The following is a 21,029-nucleotide window of genomic DNA, read 5'->3' as shown; positions in this document are numbered from 1 at the left end:
CTACGAAGTTAGTTCCTTGACCACAGACAAGCTGCATGGGCTTCTATAATGGTGGCTATAGCATTCCATAAGTCTATGAATAGCATTTTGGCAGAAAAAGGGCATGCAAGGAAGGAAAAATTTATATTCAGAGTATATGTAGTAGTTAAAGAGAAAACTCACAGCCCCTTTCATGTTCAAAGGATTCCTATGTAATCAACCAGCCACCAACTGGATGATGGAGTCCTGAAGGAATGGTGTCACTTTGGGGACTCAGTATAGGTCTTGTCTCTGCTGTTGGGTGACTGGAAACTTAGCAATGGCACAATTAGGTTGGTCTTCCTGAGTGTAAACCTATGTTACATAAAGAATAGCAGCCACAATTGCCATCAACATGAGCTCTCTGCACATGAGCACATTGGGAAATGAAGAGGGTAGCTGGAGGAAGAGACTGGGATTCACAGCAGCCAGTCCTATCTACTTAATAATAAAACATCCTCTCCCGTCACCCTTTTGTGTACATTCACATGGGTGCATATATTTTTATTTTTGTTTTGTCTGAAGAAGTATATTCTCATATTTCTTTTTAAATTTATTAAATCATTTTAAGTGTGTGTGTGTGTGTGTGTGTGTGTGTGTGTGTGTGTGTGTGTGTCTAACATTCATGCCACTGAACAAATATGAAGGTCAGAGGACAGATTTTAGGAGTGTATCCTTTCATCCATGGGATCTGGGGATTAAATTTAGGTTGTCAGATTTTTTGTGTCAAATACTTTTATACTCTGAAACATTGTGCCATCCTCTACTCTTGATTTTTTTCCAAAATTGTTACCTTTAAATCATATATATATATATATATATCCAAGTCCATTTAAATGAAAACAAACAAACATTTATAGACAATATTTGGGAATTTGGGCATCGTCCTTTCCAAATTACTTCCTGCTGGTAAGGGGAGCTGTCATGGGGGATAAGAAAAAGATTCAAAAATCCTGGCTGTAGTCTCTAAGGCTGCCTTGTCCAGCTGTTTTGAATGTAGGATCACCTGGTACTCTGTTTCCAGTAGTCTGACTTGATCAAACCCCATTAGTCTGGAAGGAATCCACAGCTTTTCATTTTCTGTGGAAACAAAAATAGAAATCCTTAACTTGTCCTTGAACTTAAATTTTGGAGTCGAAGCATTTTTTTTAATTTAATTTATTATTTTACATGTCGATCCCAGTTCCCCCTCCCTCCCTCCCTCCTTCTATTTCTTTTACCCTCTCTGCCTTCTCACATGCATTCTAACCACCCTCCCCTCCCATCCCCAATTCCATATGTAGGGGAATGCCATCCAGTTGGGGTCATGTAGATCTGACAGGTCATGTGAGGTAGGGATTAGGGCTTCTCTCCTGTCTCTAGATTAAGGCAGTTATCCCACCATGGGGGATGTGTCCGCAAAGTTCTTTTGTGCACCAGGGATACATCCAGGCTCCACTGTCTGAGGTCCCTTAGACTGCTCAGTCCTTCTGGCTGAGACCCATATTCAGGGGGCCTGAGTCAGTCCCATGCTGGCTTCCCAGCTATCAGTCTAGTGGCCGGTAGCTCCTCCTTGTTCAGGTAAGCTGTCTTGATGTGTTTCTGATGCCTGGTCTTGTCCTCTCCATCTGCATCTGAGTTCTACTTCGACTCAGTGTTTATGTATGGGTGTTTGCTCCTGTTTCCAACAGGCATTAGTTGAGGGCTCCATGGATAAGTTAGCTGTTGATCTCACTCTCTGGGAAGGGTATTTATGGTAGCCTTTCCACAGAAGCTCAAATTGTTAGTTGGCAGCAGTCTTGTAGTTCTCTAGACCTTTCTTTGTATTCAATTTTATCTTCAAACCAATATTGTCTCCCTCTTTTATGTTCTCTCTCTCTCTCTCTCTCTCTCTCTCTCTCTCTCTCTCTCCTGTCTTCTATTCCCAACCAGGCTCAATCTTCCTGGTCGCACATGTTTTCCTTTCCTCCCCCTCATTTTCTCCTACTTCTCTCTCCATTTGCTGCCCCCCCCACTTCCCCTGAGCTCTGGGGGACTTGTCCCTTCCTGGTTCTGTGAGGGACTTTATATGAATCTCTTAGCATACACCATGTATCCTAGTACTTCTGGTGGTGTGAATTATAGGCTGGTGATCCTTTGATCTAGGTCTAAAATCCATATATGAGTGAGTACATACTGTGTTCCTCTTTTTGTGACTGGGTTACCTCATTCAGGATGGTTTCTTCAAGTGCCATCCATTTGCCTGTGAATTTCAAGATACCATTATTTTTTTCTGCAGAGTAGTATTCCATTGTGTAGATGTGCCACATCTTCATTAACCTTTCTTAAATTGAGGGGCATCTAGGTTGCTTTCAGGTTCTTCCTATTACAAATAGTGCTGCTATGAATATAGTTGAACAGATGTCTTTGTTGCATGGATGTGAATACTTTGGGTATATGCCTAAGTAGGGGATTGCCGGGTCCTGTGGTAAACTAATTCCCATTTTCCTGAGAAACCGCCGTACTGATCTCCAAAATGGCTTTATGAGTTTGCACTTCCACCAGCAGTGGAGGAGTGTCCCCTTTTCTCAGCATTCTCTCCAAATGTGTCATCATTGGTGTTTCTAATTTTAGCCATTCTGGCAGGGGTAAGATGGTATCTCAAAGTTGTTTTGATTTGCATTTCCCTGATGGCTAAGCATGTGGAGCATTTTCTTAAGTGTCTTTCAGCCTTTTTGATTTCCTCTATTGAGAATTCTTTCTTCAGTTCTGTACCCCATTTTTTAATAGGGTTATTTGGTGTTTTGTTAATTAGTTTCTTGAGTTCTTCGTATATTTTGGAGATCAGCCTTTGTCAGATATAGGATTGGTGAAAATATTTTCCCAGTCTGTAGGCTGCCGTTTGGTCTTGTCCACTGTGTCCTTTGCCTTATAGAAGCATGTAAGTTTGAAGAGGTCCCATTTATTAATTGTTTCTCTCAGTGTCTGTGCCCCTGGGGTTATGTTCAGGAAGACATCTCCTATACCAATTGTTCAAGGGTACCTCCTACTTTCTCTTCTAAGAGGTTCAATATGGCTGGATTGATGTTGAGGTCTTTGATCCATTTGGACTTGAGTTTTGTGCATGGCAACAGACATGGGTCTATCTGCAGTCTTCTACACATCCTCATCCAATTGTGCCAGAACCATTTGTTGAAGATGTTCATAGGTGTGTGGGTTAATATCAGGATTTTTTAAATTCGATTCCATTGGTCTACCTGTCTATTTTTATGCCAATACCAGGCTGTTTTCAGAACTATAGCTCTGTAGTAGATCTTAAAGTCAGTATTGGTGATGCCTCCTGAAGTTGTTTTATTGTATAGGGTTGTTTTGGCTATCCTGGGTCTTTTTTTTTTCCATATAAAGTTGATTATTATCCTCTCAAGGTCAGTGAAGAATTGTGCTGGGATTTTGATGGGGATTGCAATGAATCTGTAGATTATTTTTGGCAAGATTGCCATTTTTTACTATGTTTATCCTACCTATCCAAGAGCATAGGAGATCTTTCCATTTTCTGGTATCTTATTTAATTTCTTTCTTCAGAGCCACAAAGTTCTTATTATGTAGGTCTTTTATTTGTTTGGTAAGTGTTACACCAAGATACTTTATGTTGCTTGTGGCTATTGTAAAGTGTGATGTTTCTCTGATTTCTTTCTCTGTCTCTTTGTCATTTGAAAAAAGTAGGGCTACTGATTTTTTTGAGTTTATCTTGTATCTTCCTAGTTTGCTGAAGGTGTTTATCAGCTGTAATAGTTCCCTGGTAGAGTTTATTGGGTCTCTTATGTAAACTATCATATCATCTGCAAATATAGACAGTTTGACTTCTTCCTTTCCAATTTGGATCCCCTTGATCTCCTTTTGTTATCTTATAGCTTTAGCTAGGACTTCAAGTACGATATTGAAGAGATATTGAGAGAGAGCAGCTTTGTCTTGTTCCTGATTTTAGAGGAATCACCTTAAGCTTCTCTCCATTCAGTTTGTTGTTGGCTGTTGGTTTACTCTATATTGCTCTTATTATGTTTAGGTATGTTCCTGTTATCCCGGATCTCTCCAAGACCTTTGTCATGAAAGGGTGTTGAATTTTGTCACAGACTTTTTCAGCATCTAGGGAGATAATCATATGGTTTTTCTTTTTCAGTTGGTTTATATGGTGGATTATGTTGATAGACTGTCATATGTTAAACCATCCCTGCAACACCAACTACTGAACAGACCAAAGCAGATGAAGCAGAATAGAGAGACTTAAATAATAACTTCATAAAAATGATAGAGGCCCTCCCTCAAAGATGATATGAGAAATCATTTAAAGAAATGGAAGAAAATACAAACAAAAAAACCCTGGAAGAAATAGAAGAAAAGACCAAGAAAAATTCACAAGAAATGAACAAATCTTTAAAGAAAGTAAGGAAAGACAAGAAAAAAAGAAACAATCAATTCAAGGATCTACTTTAAGATCTACTACAGAGCTATAGGAAACAATTCAAACAGTTCAAGACCTGAAAATTGAAATAGAGACAATAAAGAAAACACAAACTGAGGGAATGCTGGAAATAGAAAAACTGAGTAAATGATCAGGAACTACACATGCAAGCATAACCAACAGAATACAAGAGATTGTAGAGAGAATATCAGGCACTGAAGGTAAACTAGAGGAAATAGATTCATCGACCAAAGAAAATCGTAAAGTCAACAAATCCTTAATACAAAACATCCAGGAAATATGGGACACCGAGAAAAAGCCAAACCTAAGAATAATAGGCATAGAATAAGGTCAAGAAGCCCAGCTCAAAGGTACAGAAAACATATTCAACAAAATCATTGAAGAAAACTTTCCTAAGCTGAAGAACATGCATTTGAAAGTACAAGAAGCATACCAAACACCAAATAGAACCACATAATAATCAAAGCACCTAACATACAGGATAAAGAAAGAATATAAAGGGCAGAAAAGGAAAATGACCAGTTCACATATAAAGGCATACCTATCAATATTAAAACTGACTTCTCCATGGAAACTCCCAAGGCCAGAAGGTCCTGGATAGATGCTGTACAAGTACTAAGAGCCCATGGATGCCAGCTCATGCTACTATACACAGCAAAACTCTAAATCACTATAGAAGGAGAAAACAAGATATTCAGCAACAAAGCCAGATTTTCACAATATATATCCATAAATCCAGCCCTACAAAAATTTCGGGAAGGAATACTCCATCCTGAAGAAGTTAACTAAGCTCACAAAGACATAGGCAGTAGGTAATCTCACTTTACCTGAACCCAAAAGAAAAAGCAGGGCAAATATACTCACAATATCACTGCCAACAGCAAATCTAAAGCAAACAAGAATTTTAACAATGTTTGCTCCTTATTTTCCCTCAACATTAACAGTCCTAACTCGCCTATAAAAAGACATAGGCTAACATAATGAATACGAAGAAAGAATCCATCATTTTGCTGCATACAAGAAACACATTAAGCTTCAAATATAGACATAACCTCAGGGTAAAGTTTTGGGAAAATATCTTCTAATCAAATGGACCCCAAAATGTAACAATATCCTAATATCTACAAGTTAGACTTCAAACCAAAATCAATAAAAAGAGATGAAGAAGGTCATTTCATATTCATCACAGGAGAAGTCCATCAGTACAAAGTCTCAGTTCTGAACATCTATTCCCCATATATAAAGGCACCCACATTCTTAAAAGAAACACTACTAAAATTCAAAGCTCACATAAAACCTCACACACTCATAGTAGGAGACTTCAACATCCCTCTCTTAGCATTAGACAAGAACACCAGAAAGAAACTTAACAAAGAAACAAAAACAGAAGTTATGTCCAAATTGGTTTTAACAGACATCTATAAAACACTTCATCCAAACACAAAAAAAAATATACCTTCTTCTCAGCTCCACATGAAACCTTCTCTAAAATTGATCACATAATAGGAGATATAAAAAACCTCAACAGATACAAAATAATTGGCATTATCCCCTGTATCTTATCAGACCACCATGCTTTAAAGTTGGAATTCAACAACACAAATTGCAGAAACCCTACAAACTAATGGAAACTGAACAATGCACAATTGCACCATTCCTGGATCAAGGAAGAAATAAAGAAAGAAATGAAAGATTTCCTGGGATTCAAAGACAAAATATACCAGAAATTAGGGACACTTTGAAAGCTGTGCTATGGGAAAGTTCATTGCACTAAGTTCCCATATGAAGAAAACAGAGGATAGTCACATTAGAGAATTAACAGCACAGCTGAAAGCCTTAGAACAAAAGGAAGCAAACTCACCCTAGAGGAGTAGACTCTAGGCAATAATCAATTGAGGGCTGAAATCAATAAAGCAGAAACTGGGAAAACAATACAAAGAATCAATGTAACAAAGAGTAGTTTTTTTTTTTTTTTGTTTTGTTTTTTTGAGAAAATCAACAAGACAGATAAACCTTTATCCAAACTAACCAAAAAGCAAGAGAGAACATGCAAATCAAGGAAAACACAAATGAAAAGGAGACATAACAATAGACACTGAGGAAATCCAGACAATTTCAGGTCATACTTTGAAAATCTGTACTCCACAAAATTTGAAAATTCAAAGGAAATGGACAAATTTCTGGATAACTATCATTTACCAAAATTAAATCAAGAAGAGATAAACTACTTAAATAGACCTATAATCTCTACTGAAATGAAAGCAGTCATGAAAAGCATCCCAACCAAAAAAAAGCCCAGGGCCAGACGGCTTCAGTGCAAAATTCTACCAGAAATTCAAAGAAGCGCTAATACCAATACTTCTCAAAGTATTCAAACAATAGAATTAGAAGGTTCATTACCAAACTCTTTTTACGAGGCTAAAATTACCCTGGTACCAAAGCCACACAAAGACACAACTAAGAAAGAGAACCACAGACCAATATTCCTCATGAACATTGATGCAAAAATACTCAATAAAATACTGGTAAGTTGGATTCAAGAAAACATTAGAGAAACCATCTGCCATGACCAGTAGGCCATGACTAGGTTGCAGGGATGGTTCACCATACAAAAATCCATCAATATAATCCACCATATAAACAAACTGAAGAAGAAAAACCACATGATCATCTCACTGGATGCTGAAAAAGCCTTTGAAAAAAATCTAACAAAAAACCTTTCATGATAAAGGTCTTGGAGAGATCAGGGATAACAGGAACATACCTAAACATAAATAAAAGCAATACACAGTAAACCAATAGCCAACATCAAACTGAATGGAGAGAAGCTTAAGGCGATTCCTCTAAAATCAGGAACAAGACAAAGCTGCCCACTGTCTCCAAATCTCTTCAATATTGTACTTGAAGTTCTAGCTAAAGCAATAAGACAACAAAAGGATATCAAGGGGATACAAATTGGAAGGGAAGAAGTCAAACTGTCACTATTTGCAGATGATATGATAGTTTGCATAAGTGACTGGAAAAACTCTACCAGGGAACTCCTACAGCTAGGATGCAAAATTAACTGAAGAAAATCAGTAGGCCTACTATATACAGATGATAAAGAGGCTGAGAAAGAAATCATAGAAACATCACCCTTTACAATAGCCACAAACAACATAAAGTATCTTGGGGTAACGCTTACCAAACAAGTGAAAGACCTATATAGCAAGAGTTTTGTGTCTTTAAAAAAAGAAATTAAAAAAGGTATAGAAAATGGAAAGATCTCCCATGGATGGGTAGAATAAACATAGTAAAAATGTTAATCTTACCAAAAGCAATCTACAGATTCAATACAATTTTCATCAAAATCCCAGCACAATTCTTCACTTACCATGTAAGAATAATACTCAAATTTATATGGAAACAAATGACCCATGATAGCCCAAACAACCCTGTACAACAAAGGAAATTCAGGAGGCATCACCATCCCTGACTTCATGCTCTACTATAGAGCTATAGTTCTGAAAACAGCTTGGTATAGGCATAAAAATAGGTAGATGAACAGAATTGAATCTAAGATCCTGACATTAACTGACATACCTATGAACACTTGATTTTCGACAAAACAGCTAAAAGTATACAATGGAAGGAGGAAAGCATCTTCAACAAATGGTGCTGACACAACTAGATAGTTTTGTGTAGAAGACTGCAGATAGATCCATGTCTATGGCCATGCACAAAACTTGAGTCCAAATGGATCAATGACCTCAACATAAATCCAGCTACATTGAACCTCTTAGAAGAGAAATTGGGAGGTACCCTTGAACTAACTGGTTCAGGAGACCTCTTCTTGAACATAACACCAGTAGCACAGATACTGAGATCAACAATTAATAAATGGGACCTCATTAAACTGAGAGTTTTCTGTAAGGCAAAGGACACAGTCAACAAGAATAAACAGCAGCCCACAGACTAGGAAAAGCTCTTCATCAATGCCATATCTGACAAAGGGCTGATCTCTAAAATATACAAATGACTCAAGAAACTAGTCACCAAAACACCAAATGACCCTATTAGAACGTATGGTACAGAACTGAAGAGAGAATTCTCAATAGAAGTATCCAAAATGGCTAAAAGACATCTAAGAAAGTGCTCAGCATTCTTAGTCATCAGAGAAATGAAAATCAAAACAACTCTGAGATACCATCTTACTCCTGTCAGAATGGATATAATCAGAAACTCCAATGACAGCTTATGCTGGTGAGGATATGGAGAAAAGGGAATAATCCTCTACTGTTGGTGGGAGTGCAAACTTGTACAGCCATTTTGGAGATCAGTATGGTGGTTCCTTGGGAAAATGGGAATCAGTCTACCAGAGGACCTGGCAATTCCACTCTTAGACATATCCCCCAAATGATCCACATCCATGCAACAAAGACATCTGTTCAACTATGTTTGTAGCAGCATTATTTGTAATAGCAAGAACCTGGAAGCAACCTAGATGCCCCTCAGCTGAAGAATGGATAAAGAAGATGTGGCACATTTACACAATAGAATACTACTCAGCAGAAAAAAAAAAAAAACAATGGAATCTTGAAATTCGCAGACAAATGGCTGGAACTTGAAGAAACCATCCTGAGTGAGGTAACCTAGTCATAAAAAGAAGAACATGGTATGTACTAATTCTTACATTGATTTTAGACATAGATCAAAGGAACACCAGCCTGTAATTCACACTACCAGAGAAACTAGGTTACAAGGAGGAACCTAAGAGATTCATACCTGATTTCTCACAGAAGGCGATAGGAACAAGATCTCTGTTTCATATTGGGAGTGGGGAGCAGTTAGTGGAGAGGGAGTTAGGAGAAAGAGAAGGAGAGAACAGGAGCACATGTCGGACTAGGAAGATTGAGTCGGGGGAGGAATGGATGAGAACCTCCTCCAAAAAAAAAAAAAAAAAAAAAAAAAAAAAAAATACAATAAGGAGGGAACCATTATAGGTTTCAAAAGAAGATTGACTCTAGAGAAATGTCCAGAGACCTACAAGACTGACCTCAACTAACAACATGAGCAACACTGGAAAGGCTACTTTAAATGCCCTTCCCTGATAATGAGATTGACAACTAATTTATGTGCCACCATAGAGCCCTCATCTCGTAGATGATGAAAACAGAAGCTGACACCCACAACTAAACACTGAGCTGGACTCCTGGAATCCAGTTGCAGAGAGGGAGGAGTGGTAAGATTAGGGGTTAAGACCAGGCTACAGAAACCCACAGAGACAGCTGGCCTGAACAAGGGGAGCTAATGGATCTAGACTGACAGCTGGGAAACCAGCATTGTACTGACTCAGACCCCCTGAACGTGGGTCTCAGTAATAAGGCCTGGACAGACTAAGGGACCTCTGACAGTGGAACTAGCATGTACCCCTGGTGTGTGAAAGAGCTTTGGGAGCACATTCCCCATGGAAAGTTACTCCCTTAGCCTAGAGGCAGGAGGGAGGGCCTAATCTCTACTCCCAATGACTTGACAGATTTTGATGATCCCTACTGGAAGGCATTCCCCTCCCTGTGTAGTGTGGGGTTGCGATGGTTGGGGGCCAAGGGGCATGGGAGGAAGAGGGAACTGGGATTGATATGTAAAATGAGAATATATATATATATATATATATTTATATATATTCAATTTCCATTATAATTATACTTATAACATTATAACATTATATATACATATGTATAAATATGTATAATTATAACATTATAATATTTAAAAAAATATAAACCTAGAAGTTTAAACTAGACAAATAAGAAATATACTCAGTTTTCTCTAAGGAAATGAAAATGATGAGCAACATTTAAATTGTTTTATTTAGTACTTGTAAGGAGTAAGGTTTTTCTGCCGCTGCTGGTCTTGTCTTGCCACCGCACCAGCCCCAAATAACACACTGAGACTCTGTATTTGATATAATGCTGTTGGCCAAGTACTAGTTTCTTATCAGTTAGCTCTGTCTTAAGTATTAACCCATTTCTGTTAATCTATGTATTTCCACGTAGTCTTACCTCCTTCCTACTTCCTCTTTCCTCCTTATCTCCTAGTCCCACCTATCTTGCTTTCCTATTGGCCAACAGCGCTTTATTCATTAACCAGTATGAGAAACATATTTACAGAATGACATCTCCCATCAAGTACTATATTCTACCAGGAAGAGACAGTGCATTATAGGGACACACAACGAACGAGATTAATGTATCTTATAGAAGTAAATCCACAAAGGTGCTAATGATAGGTGTTTTAGGGGACTGCTTTTCTGAAAGAAACATTTTTTTCTCAGGGTTCAGTTAACATCTGATACATCACAGTAAGTATAGCTTGTGTTTGCCGTTGGTTTATTAGATGTTGAAGGCAATGCATTAGGGGCTGATGGTGACTTTGTCTTATCCAATCAGTTCCTGATGCAGTATCTACAACATCAAAATCTGTGACAACTGTGTTGAATACTACCTGTTTCCCAACACAGCAACCCATTCTCTGTTACTCTTTCATTTGTGGTTAGGAAAGTCTTTATAAAGAAAGGCATATAATAAAGAAATCCAAAGTCATACTAATGGGCAAATCCCCAATTGACCAATAGAAGCATATAGTTAGTGGCAAAATAGGTAGATAAGTAGTTTTTAGAAAGGATATTTAGAAAGAGACATTTTCCTTAGGCCACTAATTCCTGTTGTGTCATAATAGTTTAAAAGCACCAAAATATTAAAGTGGATTTGAACAATTCTAATTAATTATTAAACCAGGTTCATTTATTAGAACACAATACATTTTGATATATATTCATGGTGCTTATCTCACTCCCAAGTTTACTGAAGATAAATTTATATATAAAACCAGTAAATAATTAATGTACACAAGTTATGTGTTTGTACTTATTTATGTAATCTGTTAACAATCAATTAAATCTAGGCAATACACAACACCATCATTTTCAGAAGTGTCCCTGTTTATCATGCCATACTTGATTCTAGCTCACTGAAGAGATGAAGTTAGCAGATGTGGCTGGAATATGATATCAAGAAGAACAACAGTCATACAAGCTTAGGATGGGGCTGATTTACTACTTTATTAGTGATTTTGCAAGTCAGTTTTGGTGATCTCTCATTGGAAAAAAAATCTAATCTTCTATGATTTTGCTTTAACATTACTTATCAAATCCACCATTTTGCTCAATGATACTTTTTACTTACATACAAGAGATAATAATATTGTTTAAGGGATTTGGAAAGAGAATAGAGCTGGTGCTGAGAGGGACCTGGGAACTTAGAGTCTACTTACTATTTTCTGTTTGACCTCTAATTTGCCAATCAGTAAGCCTCAGAGTTAAATTTTTTCTTTGTTTTTCAGAATACCAAGGGATATTATTCAGAAACAAAGCAAAAATACAAGCCAGATATGCCTCAAAAAGAGTAGGTTTTTACACTGATTTACTCAAGAGCTCCTGGTTATAGCCTAGCTATCTTTTCTGGATCCAGGAGAAGTTGGTTGCTAGGGTTGGAGTGAGGGTAACATTCCAGAGTTAAGATTTTACTTCACTTTTAAAAAAGTAAAAATATATTTTTATAAATAGTAATATCTTGAAACAGACAGAAGCAGATGCAGTAATTCACAACTAACCAATGGGCCAAGCTCCTGGAGTACAATCGAAGTGAGGGAGGAATGATAATATGAACAAAGGAGTCAAGACCATGATGAGGAAACCCGCAGAATCAGTTGCCCAAGCTAGTAAGAGATCACTGACTCAGGTCTGACAAATGGGGAACCTGCTTTGAGACTTAACTAGACTCCCTTAATATAGGTGGCAATGGTGCAACTAGGACAATATATGAAGCCACTGGCAATGGTTCCAAGATCTAATACTGATACACAAACTGATTTAGTGAATCACATTCTATATGGAGAAATACCTTGCCCAGCCTTGCACCAGAGGTGCAGGGCTGGAGATGTGCCTTGGGCCTCACTCAAAAAGATGATGGGACAGACTTAGTAGACTTCCTAGGGGAGGCATTACCCTCTTTGAGGAGCAGATAAGAGGTGGGAGTGGGTGGGAGAGTGGGAGGAGAGGAAGGAGGGGAACTGGGATTGTGTAACAAGTACTGTTTTTCCGCCTGCCGCCGTTGGTCTTGTCCTGCTGCCGCGCCAACCCCAAATAACACACAGAGACTCTGTATTTGATATTATACTGTTGACCAGTTACTACTTTCTTATCGGCTAGCTCTGTCTTAAGTATTAACCCATTTCTGCTGATCTATGTATTTTCACATGGCCTTCTCTTACCGGGGAGGTGGCTGGCGTCCAGCTCTCTCCAGACTCTCCATCTTGACTCCTCCTCACTACTTCCTATTTCCTCCTTGTCTCCTAGTCCCTCTTATCTTCCTTTCCTATTGGCCAACAGTGCTTTATTATTAACCAGCATGAGAAACATATACAGAATGACATCTCCCATCAGGATTGGAATGTAAAACATTAATTAATAAAAATATAAAAAATAAAATAAAAATAGCAAAAACTTAAAAATTTGAGTACCGGTGAAGTATTCTAAATAATGTTCTTTCTTTTCCCTTTTCTCTTCTCTCTCTCCTCTTATTCCATGATCAGATATATTATCCTTGTTGGAGAAGGGATCTTGGAACAAGGACTGAAAGCCAACTTTAATGACACTCACATCTCCCTTGTTGATAACACTTTGAGTTTTGCAATTAGACAGGATGGGTTGGTTTAACAACTCTGAAAAGTGGCTAGGTATCAGTTGTCACTGGTTATTTATGCTCTGAAAGAGAACATGATTAATAAATAATGGGATGTGGAGAAAAGGGTCCCTCAGGATTTGAATGGTGTGAGAATATGTTCTATTCTATGTGTTTTTCTCTGGGAAGTGTCTCATTAAAAATAATGAGATAGGAGCCTGCTTTCTAATGACATGATTCTTAGCTACTGGAATGTCCAGTACAAAATTATAGCACTTTTTAAAAAGCTGGGAATATTGTATTGATGGCTAGGATGGAAGGACATGGAGATAGCACTGCTTCTTTTAAGTGGAGAATAGGGTGGGAAAATTGGGACTCAAAGGGACTGGTATATAAAAATGTCAAATCACAGAACGATTGTCTGAAGGCCTTATAAGATGAAGATCATTGTAATGAGGTCTTGAATTTTTGGATTGGCAAATATAAGCCTATGAGACTGACATCCTAAAAAAGTTTCCAAGTTGAGGAACCATAAGTTTAAAAACAACTACCTTAATCTAGTGAGAGAAAATCTGGCTTGTGGGATGATGTGATCGTAAAGATAATTGTTGATAAGTGAATATGATGATTTAGAGGGGAGAAGGTCAGAGTTAATCACTTACAGAAGTTCAAGTCTTAGTAATTAGCATAGTTCAGGAAGTTGTGTTTTGAACTTTGACTATTATGGACCTTGTGGGAGTATAGCCTCAACTCCTCATTTGAATTTCATCCCAGAAAAAGCAGAAAGAAAACTTTGCTGGTTTTGGTGAAGTAGTATTTATTATTGACTATGAAAACAGAGTAAGCATTCTTATAGTCCTGCCAAATTATAGTAAAGGGAGACAAAAAAGAGATCAGCCTTAGGAAAACAGAATCCTAAAATCCAAGCCCCAGAAATCTTTGTAAAGCCTGGAGGATTCCCCTCCAAGCTGAGTGGCTTCATGAAGACAGAACTGAAAAAGAATAGGGAGATATTTTCCAAATTATTCCTTGAGTTTCTCTAGAAAAAGTCCCCTTGGTATGTCCAATGCTACAAGACAACCTGTGAGGTAACTGTAGGGAAGCTTACCCACTTTTAGACCTCATCAAAGTTTGCCCTCCCTTTCTTCTAAACTCTTTAAATGTTGATTTCACCATCTACATGATGTTTTCCCATCTTTAGCTCATAGCAGGTAACAGATAGTTATACAATTTTTTAACCACCATCTCTCCAGTGTACCAAGGGGATGGATAGTTTGTTCAAGGCTACCTCACATAGAGTCTTGGACTTCACTGGCATCCAGTACTTGTTGAATGGAAAATGAAAAGCCACAAAATTTTTTATGAGTCAGAAGTTGAGGGTGAGGTGTCTTGTTAGAAACACATGTAGGCTAAGTTTTCTATCTTCTTTGGGCCATAATACTCAGTTTTTAATGGTATATGGGATGTTAGTATAACAAGTTTTGAGAACAAGCATTACATAATGCCATTAACACCTTTAAGTAATGTAGTTATTTAGTGGTCTGGGATTCAGGAACTATTGGAAGAATAGTTAGCCCAAGTTGGATACCTGGCAGGGTGACTGAGTGAGCTCTAAACTATAATGATTGAGTCTATAAGCAGGAAAACATTTTCCATCTCTATGTCAATGATGAACAGATCCATTTTGGTTAAAGTGTGACCTTCTGATGGCTACAGAAAACATGATTATTGATTTTTATTGATTTATTGGTGAGAACACTGAGCAAGATAAAGCGATATTTTCTATGCATTTAATAGCTGCTCATTCTCCAATAGGATATCATCAGATGGGCCTATGTCTCCAGTCTGTATTCACACAGAAAACAGACAGAGCTTGTCTGATTGCATTGCCTCTGGCCAGGATTTCAAAGCTTTATTGGAACATGGACCCCTGACTGGTCTGACTTAAGGCTGCCCACATTCTTTAACACACTTATTCTGACACAGAAGGAAAATAAAGTACTTAGAAAACAGAATGCAAGGATCACTTAGCTAGCTCCCAAGAATTGAGTAAAATATCTGTTAATATAGAACTTCCTCATAAGCACAGGGGTTCCTACAACAGCTGACAGGCTAGTCCCACTGCCTGAGCTAACTAAGCTATAGTACTGATTGTTCTTAGAAGATTTATTGGCATTTTTAGGCTAGGGATGAGATGTATTTGTGTTGTCAGTGATCATCACAGGTTCTATTTTAACAAGCCAGAGCTAGACCTTCCTGCTTGTAGACTCTGTATTTGGTTTCTAGTGCTAAATTAGTCAAGAGACATCTTGGGAGATGTCTTAGCATTAGGATCAGTAAGAAACCATCATTGATGGCATACTGCAGGGTCTACATATTTATAGAGCAAGCTAGGGGTGCTTAGAGAACATTCAAGGCAAGATCTGTACTTCTATGTTGATATGTATTATGTATATGCTGGAACACCAGGTTAGAGTAGCCATATCTAAAGGAGTTGTTTTGGGATGTCCTTTGTACAGGATACCAAATAGGGTGGAGAGTCTAGGGTGGATTTGCAGGGGCAAATCCAGGCCTAGAGCTGTAGTAGAGGCTGTGGTTGGGCAGAAAATTGGGAGGCTGGGAAAAGAAAAAATGCAGCTATTTTGGGTAGAAAGAGAATTTGGGTTCATATGAAATGATCAAGATCACAGGTGCTATTTGGCATCTAAGGCCTTAGCTGGCAGAGTATGAATGCTTCCACCTCTGTAGTGTGAGTAGGAGATGGCTATGTCCACTTTGTCTCATGTAATTCCACATCGTGGGTGGAGAGGCAGGGACTCATGCCATGCTGTTTGTGAGGTAATGAGCTAGAACATTGAGAGTTTACCCCAGGATCCCTAACAAGTACTCAGGTATCCAGGAAAACAGACCCTCATCCCTGGGAACCCCATTTCCCTCCATCTGAGGTGTGAGCCAAACCTTACAGAGTTTTGTGAGTTTTACTGAGTTATTTATTTTGATTTTAATTATTTTAAGAATGCAGTTCTGGAATTAAGAAACCTTAAAAGGTCTGGGGTCATTGTTACTGGTGTTTTCTTTTCTTTCTTTTTGTTTGTTTGTTTGTTTTGTACATGGAGGCCTCTGATTAGTCAATCTAAAAAAGTCAGGGTCCTTAATTCTTGAATCAATTTCTTTCTTGCTCCATATTTATAAAATTAAATTGCAAGGAAATTATTGAAATTCATCACAATTTTGTCTCTTTAGACTTTATAAATGACCAGGTGCCAAGAAAGGTCTCTTTAATCATATTACAAATATGCTACTCTTTCAGTGAAAGCCTCTAATTACCTCTCAAGTCACTCATGCTAAAACCCAAAGTCCTCCTTGTCAACCCTCACTCACACCTCTCTTCTCATTTCTTACCAGTTTTTTTTTTATTACAACTCTTTAGACCCTCAGCTTTCTTATGCTCAGACACAGTGATTCTTGTTTCAGTTCACACATTTGAATCCCTTGGGGGCTCTTAAATAGTAGTGCGTAGACACTACATCCAGACACTGATCAAGGCTATGTGTGGTAGACATCTGTGTGCAGAGAGTGTTGCCAACTCCTAAAACAGCAGCATTACACTGATGATGCAGACACACAGACTCTATTTTGAAAATTTACTTATTCTATTGAACTGCATCCATTTTCCTTTCTTTGTGAAAAATGTCACCAAGAACAGCAAGTGGGAATTCTTTAACATTTTTAGGGAAAGGGGTTATTTTAACCAACAGGAATATATAGTATTTGGAAAATTTCAGTACCTTACAAGAGTCGTCAGGATACTTCAGATTATGACTATGAAGGCTGTTCACACTATATGTAAGTTACAGTATTACTTAAGAGTTCAGTTCACTATTTTAGTCTGGAAATAACTAGTTCTCCTACTGAATACCTTCTATTCAACCTAATTTTTACAAAAATTTAATTGGTCATATTAATTTGTCTTGATACATAATGTAACCTAATCAGACTGAGGCATATAGACCTGTTTTTCTGGGGGAATCCAAGAAAAATACATGTCATTCAAAACTTTTGAAATATGATCCTTAATTTTTGCAATAAATGTTGATCAAATACTTAAGTATAAATTTGTTTTGTCTGATTTTTTTGGTGTTACTGGATGAATAAGGAAGAGACCTGGCCTTGAATCTTTCCCTTGGGGAATTAAAATTTTCACTTTTTTGTTATTAAAGTATATTTATTTATTATTTATTTAGATGTGTATGTACATGTTTGTGTATATGAGCATGCATGTGTGGTTATTCATGCAATGTAGTTTTGTGTGTAGAGGTCAAAGGTAGATGTTCTCCACATTCACTTTTGGTCTTCTCTTTTGAGATAAGATCTTTCACTGAACTGAAGATCACCAATTCAGCTAAACTGACTGGGTAGCAGGGGCCTGTGCTTTTGTCTCCACCTGCCCACACTGAACTATCTCACTTGTCTCAGTAAAGGGTCCATATATTTGAGGCCCAACAAGGTTTAGAATTGCATAGAGGCTCAAGCTTCTTATGGTTACCTCAGCCTGCTCCACAGTTAATCCTGAAATTTAGTATTCATAAATACATAGAGAGAGGAATGAGGAAGGGTGATTAAAGGTAGTGATCTGGGGAACTCAAGTCTGAGGACTTGGAGTGCTTAGATTGATTGCCTGGAATTTGATGGACTAGTATCCACAAAGGAGGCTGGAGGAACTTTAACAGAGATAACACCCTGTGGCTGAATTTTAAAGCAAAATATAAAACAAGTAATGTTGCAAGGGCATCAAAAGTAGAAATAAATCCCAGCTAGTTTCTTTTCCTGTCACAAAAGTGTTTTTAGAAAGGCTTTAGTAAGATTTGGAAGAGGTTAAGCACACATAGTAACTACCACAAGTTTGCATGAAATTCAAATTTGATGTTCTGACTCAGGTTGTCATGATCATCTTTGGGTCTGGGAGGTCTAGGAAATTGCTCTGTTTAGCATAATCCCAGAGACCACTGTGAGGGATGATAGGATATCTCACAGTTGCCAGCTGAGATTAAGCCAACTCATAGCCATCCAGGTTATATCTGCAAGAAAAATCTTATGAGTAGTGCTGTGAAATAATCCTTTTGAATACTGTGAAGATTTGTCACTCACATTGGTTTAAGAAAAAAGCTGATTGGCTGGTAACCAGGCAGGAATTATAGGCAGAACAACCAAGCTAGAAGAATGATGGAAGGAAAGGAAAAGTCAAGGAAGATGCCAGCCAGCTGCCAAGGAAGCAGGAAGTATAGACAATGAGGTAACAATCTGTGAGGCATGCACAAAGCATAGTTAGAAATATGGGTTAATTTAAATGTAAGAGTTAACTACTAACAAGCCTGAGCTATCAGCTGAGCATTTATAATTTATGTTAAGTCTCTGAGTCAGTTATTTGGGAAGTGGGTGCTGCTTGTTTGGGAATAGGCAGATGGGGCAGGACAACTCTGCCTACAAATGGCACCCACCATTTGGAGTAGATCCATATAAGACCTAAAAAGGCTTTAAAAAAAAAAAAAAAGGTTCTAGACACACAAAAAAGGAACTAAATTTGGCTTCCTAGTGTCATGTCTCTCATGATGGTCACAGTGCAGTAATGTGTCTTCTGGAAACTGCCAGTATGCCATGAGTTAAGCCACAGGGTGGGTTTCTGCAGTCTCTCAAGCAAGTGGCAGTATAGAGAGGCATCTCTCAGCTGTTTGCCTGCAGTCTTAAGCTACATGCTGCATGGCAGGTTTGGGATTTTTGCTCACACAGGCCGAAAAGATTACAGATACATAGCAAAGACAAATTCAGATGAAAAAAAAAAAAAACTCTAAATTGGTTACAGTGTCTTTAAAAATATATGTAGGCATAGGAGATAAAAGAAAAAGAAATAGAGTAATAAAAAAATATAAAAAGCCATGTAAAAATGGGAAGTAACACAGAGAGTCTGGGTCCTATATGTTACTGTGTTGTCTTTGAAGTTTTGGCTATGAAGAAACACTGGATTATAAAAGCTGCTAGATTTAACCAACCTATATATTTTAAAGATATCTTGATTTCAACATTTAAGTCAAAATGTGTCTTTCTTTGGGGAAGAGGTTATGCTTTTATTTCCATGAGAAATGAAAGGCTGAGAATTCATTTGGAGTTAAAGAAAATCAGATTTGATTGAGGAAGACCCCCTCTGAAGTCCTGCTATAGACAAAGAAATAAATCTAGAAGAAGGCACATAATGTATATTTTATCTCCTCAAACACAACACAAAAAAATCACCTTTGGCTAACTTGTGTACAATACACAGTCCATACTTCACAGTCTATACTTGTATTAATGCAGTTATGTATGTTACCTTTAAAATGTTATGTGTTTTCAGAGCAAGGGGACCAACACCAATAAAAATGGCCTAGGTGATCTACCATCCAAAACAGCTTCTAGGCTGCTGACTAAAGTGATCTGGCCTCACAGAATATTGCAGTCAATACTTCAGAATTATCCTAAATTTTCTCAGGGTCCAAAGATTAACAGCATCAACAAACAACAGGAAGTAGTCTAGAGAATCATGACTACATTCCCCCAAATGGATTATGGATATTTATTATCATTTAAGGGGGTTGGTTATAAATTTTTATTGGTCACAGTCAGAGAAAAATCTAAAAAAGGGAGTTAAATTCAAAGATCTCTTTCTAATGGAAAAATGGGGAATAGGATAGAGAAATGATAAAATAAAAGGGTAGATTATTGAATTTACTTTTAAGCCAAAAGAGCAACTATTAGTCTTAAATGTTTTTACATTGGTGTGTGTGTGTGTGTATTTGAGATTAGTTTTGCTATACATTATATATGTTTCTACCATTGCTTAAGATATTTTTGTATATTAATACAAATTTAGGATTATTTTTGTTAGAGCCTATTGCACCTTTGTTTCTATTCTTGTTTGGAGTATTGTACTCATGCAACTTTTAAAAAATACAATGTATAGTTAAGAAATACGGCTTAATAGCAATCTATAATAGTCATACTTATAGTCATGTTAAGTCTGTTTTCAAGGTCATATACAGATACATTTAGATACTTCAAACATCTATAGAATATGGCACTTATTATGTTTAATAACTTAAAGCTTTTCATGACAGTGATGCATGTCTGTTCCTGGTAGCACCAATCTACTTCAGAAAAGATGATGGGCATTAAAGAAGCTCTGTATGGAGTTTAATTTTTTATGGCAAAAACTAGCCACATGGGCAAAGAAACTTCTCTTGCCTCATTTTCTGACAGTTATTGTTTAAACTAGACCAGTAGGATGCAAGAAAGCTGACTGTCAAGCTTTGCCAAGACAAAGTACAACAGTCCTTCAAAATAATCTGCTTCTTAGAAAAGTCTGTCAGATATGCTAGGCTTGTAGGCCAGAGTTGGATATCCCAACATTGTAGAAGAACTTTGGGTGACTGTCCAGAAGGTTGATGTCCCTGTCATTAAGTATCATTTCACCTTTCTGGGGCCTTTGACAAATTTAAGTCTACTTAGTTATAGTTAACATTTTTCCTAGTCATAATAAAAGCTAAATTAGGTATAAAACTTTAGATTCACAAAGATAAAATAGATAATAAAATGTTTTCTCTATTTTTTCTCTCATTTTGTCAAACACATATGGACTGGACATTGTAACTGTAACTCTTACTTAATAACTTTTTGTTCTCTATAATCTTACTATGTTAAAATTAAAGCCTTCATTTTCAGTTAGACAAAAAGGGGGAAATTCTGTGGAGATTTGTACACTGTTAAGATTTGTCACACAGTGTTTATGTATGGGTGTTTGCTTTTGTTTCCAACAGGTATTA

Source organism: Phodopus roborovskii, unplaced genomic scaffold (genome assembly GCF_943737965.1).
Source record: "Phodopus roborovskii unplaced genomic scaffold, PHOROB, whole genome shotgun sequence".
NCBI lineage: Eukaryota > Metazoa > Chordata > Mammalia > Rodentia > Cricetidae > Phodopus > Phodopus roborovskii.
The sequence above is the reverse complement of the archived record's forward strand: the minus strand, read 5'-3'. Positions refer to the sequence as shown.